The sequence below is a fragment of the Adiantum capillus-veneris genome, chromosome 21 (assembly GCF_014529385.1).
Source record: "Adiantum capillus-veneris isolate H3 chromosome 21, ASM1452938v2, whole genome shotgun sequence".
Lineage (NCBI taxonomy): Eukaryota > Viridiplantae > Streptophyta > Polypodiopsida > Polypodiales > Pteridaceae > Adiantum > Adiantum capillus-veneris.
In genome coordinates this window covers 45,111,423-45,117,613 of record NC_140951.1, presented here as the reverse complement: position 1 = coordinate 45,117,613, position 6,191 = coordinate 45,111,423, and the positions used below count along the sequence as shown (strand labels likewise).

The following is a 6,191-nucleotide window of genomic DNA, read 5'->3' as shown; positions in this document are numbered from 1 at the left end:
AATATTTAAATTTCTTGCATGGGATAAGTTGAAGTCTACCCTGGCAACAAGTCTTTATCTTGTTTTCTCTACAAGCAATTAGAGAGAATATGAGAGAGAGAGACAGAGAGAACAAAGTGAAATACTTGAATTTTTGTATGAGAAAAATTGAAGTCTACTCTAGTAATGAGTCTTTATCTTGTTCATGCTGTAAGCAATTAGAGAGAATAAGAGAGACCCCCCCCCCCCCCCCCCCCCCCCCCACACACACACACACACACACACACACACACACACACAAACACACATGATGATTATTGAATAGACATTTGCTTGCATTACCGTAAACCCCAATAAGAACAACAAGAACAAGATAATGACATGAGAAACACAACATTTTCCTCATAATTGAACAACATATAGATTGAGCCTCGATTTTCAAATCAAGGCACCATGATTGTGGGTGAAAAAACCCTTGTGGGGACAAGGGAAAAACCCACAATCTCCATATGTTGCTCATTGTTGCATTAAAAAAATACTATCTCAAACAATACATAGAGTCAAGTCTCAAAAATAATTGTCCACCAATGGAAGTAGCTATCTACTAGTTTTTCTCCTCAGGAGGAGGACCACAAACTTTCTTCTCTAAACACTCAGAGAAGACAAAAGAAATCACCCTCTAACATTAGATAGTGACGTATCTCCTTTGTGCAAGCAAGCCCCAAACCACCACACCCAGCAAAGATGTCCATAACATGGTCGTCCTCATATGTGAATGTTTCTAGCAGCCAACTATGTCAAACGTAATAATCAAAGTTTAAAGACAAGATATTGCATAGAACTATCAAGATGTGTGTCCTGATTCACAAAAGTTCATGGCTAGAAAGTTACCTGTAAAAAGTCTCAGTACGCTCTGCTCCCCCTCGAATCAAATCTCCAGCTAAACTTGTATAATCACTACATGAATGAGGAGGAGACTCCGTGAGGTAGCTTCTTGAGGCCGGAAAGAACTCAGGAGAAACATCCTCCCCAGCCTTTCTATCATAATGAGGTGTAATGCTTTGAGCATTCTTACGATAAAATAGACCAAGAGTGAGATCCATCACCTATGAAAGGAGAGAACAAATCACTTAAAAAGAAGAACTGTAAATTCATACGCAAGCTTCACATAGAGAAGGTAACCTCACCTGCTCACCAGTCTCTGGGTGTAAATATCCCCCATCACACATCAAAGTCCACGAGCGATGGAGCTGCAAACTAAATCTATTAGCTTGCATGACAATATCTCCCAAATGTTGTGCAAGAGACAAAGTCACCAAGAAACCCTTGTCTGGCAAGTGAACATCAGAAATTTCCATGACACCAGTCGCCAAGGCAGTGGAAAAGTGGTTCCACTCAGGAACAACTTTTACATTACCTACACACTCAAGTTAAAATGAAAAATTACATCATAACATTATTGCATTCTATAACGAGCACGAAGCCTCCCAAATGACATAAAAAAAGTTCACCTATAGTGTGATTGTGAATACCATCAACTAGCATGGACGTAGGGAAGTCTGCAAAGATCAATCTTGCCACATATTGGGAGATTTCCCCCTTCAATGCATACTCGCGCCCATCATAGATTGGGGTTTTCTTGAACCACATTTCAATACTAACACAAAACAAATGATTATGGTAAGAGTAGATTATGGTAATATAACTTTTTAGAGGAATATGTAAGTCTTACCTATGCCATGCTAGGTCATCAATTGCTTCCACATCCAATAACAAAGCATCCACACATGTAATAAACTCCTCTCCTAAACATGAAAATGCAATTTTCAATTGCTTAGAATCTCAAAGAATGCTTAAAAAACCATAAGACATGTCAATGGTTAATGCAAGAAATAATTAATTAGAGTAATAAAAAGCAAATAAACAAGCAAAGAACGTCTACCTATGGTACGTTTTGTTGGCATCCGCTCATATAGAGAACGACTCATAATAGTCTCAGAGAAGCAAGACTTTGATGCTAAGGTGGATCTTTTTGGTAGAAAAGAATTTGGAAATCTCTCCTCCTCAACATCAGCATCTACAGGCACACATTGGGAGGGTTTTTCTATACTTTTTTTACTTTTTCTTGCACGTGAGGGTGGCTTGGTGGATGGCTCAATGTATGTAGCTTGGGGTGAGATTACACCGTCATTAGAGATGGGATTCTCTTCCAAAAAACCTTTCCATACAGAAGTTCACAAAAAAAAGATCAACAAAATTCTATTTTAACCAAAATATAGTACTTCATACAAGAGATTGTAGTTCACTTACGAGCATGAATCTCTTGCTCGCTCTTTGGGATAACACCTAGGGGATAATCCAACCACCATGGACAGTGAGAGCACTCCCAAGGTGTAATACCCTTTTCCAAGAGTGTTGACGAGAACATAGTATTCTCATCCTCTTTATCTAACCATTCTTGCACATCTTCCGGCATAGACTCTATCATCCTCAGCCGCATACAATTCAATAGCCATCTAACTGAAAATTCAATATAAAAATGAGACAATAAAATACATCATGAAACAAAATTAGTATTCAAGAAATCCAATACCTGTACACAAGACGTTTGCTTGCATGCATCACTTCAGGTAAAGAAGCATAATCTGAAGCACTCTTCATGTTTGTCATAACATGAGTATAAGCGAATGAAACATGTGTCTTCCTAGATGCCTTATAAAAGGCCTCAACTGTTTTTGGCAACAAAGGGCCCTCCACCTCAAACTTAGCAATAATAATTGTAGCTTCACCAAACATTCCCTACCAATAGGTCTCTTGCCTCATGTAGGCTCTAAGTTTCTTATAGTCTGCAAAATGACCTCCCTTGGAGTCCTTAACTTTGGTCAAAATCATCATGTGAAGAAGTTCTTTGCGTCTATTGAATTACAATCGTTGATCCAATAATTAATGTTACTAATTACATTGCACATGAAAATAATAAATCAAAGTTTAAGATGAAATAAAACATACCTCTCTATTGTGATCTTTGCGGCGCACAAGCTGTATAATTTATCACGAGTGATCCCTACCATTGTTTTGTCATGCCAATCCTTGTCAAATAGCATAGTAAAAAACTCTTCACCATGTGCAAGATTTGCAATAGAAAGGTACTTATATCCGCTATCTCTCATTTTTTCTTCTTCCTTCTTTAAAGCTTCATTCATCTTCTTTTTTAAATACTCTCCAAGAAGACCTAAAGTTCTAAGCCTTCTCTTTTCATCAGCCAAAAAGGACTCCCATCTCCCCTTCAAAGCAAAAAAAATATTTAACAATGTTTTTATGAGCCATTAGCAACACAACACAAACAAATCCATGACTGCATATAAGCTTCCCATGCAGGAATTCAAGGTATATTTCAAACCATCACTCCCTCCATATCTTGCCACCTCTCCATAGGCTTCCCACATGGGAATTCAAGGCATATTTCAAGCCAAAATTCATCCATAACTTTCCACCTCTGCAAAGGCTTCCCACATGGGAATTCAAGGCATATTTCAAGCCAAAATTCCATCCATAACTTGCCACCTCTAAAAAGGCTTCCCACATGGGAATTCAAGGCATATTTCAAGCCAAAATTCCATCCATAAGTTTCCACCTCTGCAAAGGCTTCCCACATGGGAATTCAAGGCATATTCCAAGCCAAAATTCCATCCATAACTTGCCACCTCTGCAAAGGCTTCCCACATGGGAATCCAAGGCATATTTCAAGCCAAAATTCCATCCATAACTTGCCACCTCTGCAAAGTCTTCCCACGTGGGAATTTAGGGCATTATACAAATCGTAACCCAATCCATAACTTGAATAGACTTCCCACATGAAAATTAAAGGCTTATTTGAAAACATGGACTCACGCATAACTTGTAACCTTCAACTAAGGCACCTTCAAAGTAAAGTAGTTGAAGACATACTCATTCTCAAAGTACTTGCAATTTAAATTTTTTAAAGAAGTGTATCTATTATCCCAAACAAGTTGAGCATCATGACATACCTTCCAAAGAAGTTGAGCAATCAAAATGCATGGCGTTGAGTACCATGGCACAATCCCTTGGTTATGTCTTGCCTCGAATTTAAGCGCAACCTCCATCCAAGATCTCTACTCAGGAGTGAGATATTCCATTATGCTCGGCTTGTTCGCTATACCAAACTTCTGAAACATAAATACTTCATGTGCCAAGTTGGGTGGAGTTGTAGCCCGCGAGATTCTAAAGCAAGAGTTGACGGATAATCAAATGAAAAAGCACATTACAACCAGAGAATTGAACAACAATAATCCATATAATTCTTACTCGTTTGTTGTATCAAGACTCAAAATCAACTCTGCTTCCTTCTTTTTATCTATCTCAATAAATTCACAACGAACTTGCACATGATATTTTTCATCCTCAGAGTGCTCTACAAAAGAAACATCATCCAAAATAAACTTTCAAGTGCAACAATATATATTCAAACTCAAACACAAGAGAAAAGAAGCACTTGCCTTCTTCAATTCGTCGCATCCAAGTTTTTAACCTGTGGTTACCATCCCACACAAAAAACAGTTTTCCTCGAAGATCTACCCAATCACCCACAAGATTCTTTTCAAATTCTGCATTGAGTCTTTGCCATATTGGATCCCACTTCTCAATCGTATCTTCTGTCAAATGTTTTGTTTCTCCATGTCGTCCTTTAAGTGAAACAATAAAAGAACCATTGAAGAGACATAGCCAACCCTATCAAACGTGGATGTCAACCAAGGTGCATCTGAAATTGCACATCGAACAGCATCTGTAGCTATTAATCTACACAAGGGAACAAAAGGGGGTTCTGACTTTCTTTTTATATGAAATTGACTTATGACTTCATTCATCAACCCTAGAGACACATTCTCCCCAAAAACCTTGTCATGCTTTGAAAAATCGTCTTCTTCATCTTGGTTATTGTTCTTTGTTTGAGTAGTTTGTGGAGTGGGAACTATAGATGGACCAATAGTATTTGGAGTGGTAGCATTGCTATTAGAAGCTCCATCTATAGACCTATCCAAGGACCACGCTTCATCATCAACATACACACATTGATTTCTTCTTTTCATAGACTTCTTTGGTGGACTCATTGGTAGAATCCTTGAGGAACCATCCTCAAGTGTAACTTGCCTTCCTTGAGCAGTCCCAGACCATAGAGTCATACCCCCTGAACATTTTGCTTCTCGTTTTCTCATGGAGCGTTTAGGAGCCATGGTAAATATCTTAAATCTCTATCAAGAAAATAAATAACATAATCAAGACTTTGTTTACAATTACTAACTCTCTCTTAAAATACTATAAGTGCAAAAAAACCGTTACAAATGTATAAATACCAAAGAACAAAGAAGAAGAAGAAAAGCTTGACCTTCTGCTAAAAAATGAACATAAGATAAATACCTTAGATTTTTGCATAAATCAAGATGGTTTCAAGGCCATAGAGAAAACACCTTAGATTTTGGCATAAAAACTGCACGTCAAAACCTGTCAAAACCAATAACTAGCACCAAAATTTTCTCAAAGGAACATAGCAATACCTCACAAATCCTTAAAATTTGCATGGATGATGACTAGATGCATGCATACTATGATTGGATTGTAAATGCAGGATGATGACTAGATGCATGCATACTATGATTGAATTGTAAATGCAGGACAACTTCTTCGGCCTGATAGAATTGCATGCTATCACTACAGCGGTTTTGATCATCATAGATATAGCCTTTCACACGAGGCAGCATGAGTTTCATCATTAACCACATCGTTGGTCAAGAAGCAGTTAACACTAGAATGGTAACCTAACACGACATAAAAGTGTCCTTTCAGGGTTTTGGGAAAAATTTCCAAAACCATAGTAGATCCACTCATTTTGAAAAATCCTTTCATGAGCTTATAGTTCAATAACTACTACATATGGAAAAAATAAGAAACTTGTAATTTTTCTCATCCCTTGGTCACTACAAGCCTCCAAAGTTGATGGACCAGTGCATTTTGCCCAAAACAGCAATTTCTTACGGTTGATTGCATATAAATAAGAGTGGGGATTTTTGTAGGACATGAGATAAAATGCCCTGTTAACTTCAATGGGTTGGTGACCAAAACATATGGTTGCTTTTACCTCACTAATTTTGTTTTGGGAAAAAAAAAATAGGTACCAAAAAGTTGCATTTTTTTCA

The 6,191-nt window shown here is 37.7% G+C and overlaps 1 pseudogene; it reads right to left on the bottom strand.

The window, feature by feature from the left end:
• Window positions 1–882: 882 nt before the first annotated feature.
• On the bottom strand, window positions 883–5,430 carry LOC147430878 (uncharacterized; annotated as a pseudogene).
• Between the last annotated feature and the right edge of the window lie 761 nt (window positions 5,431–6,191).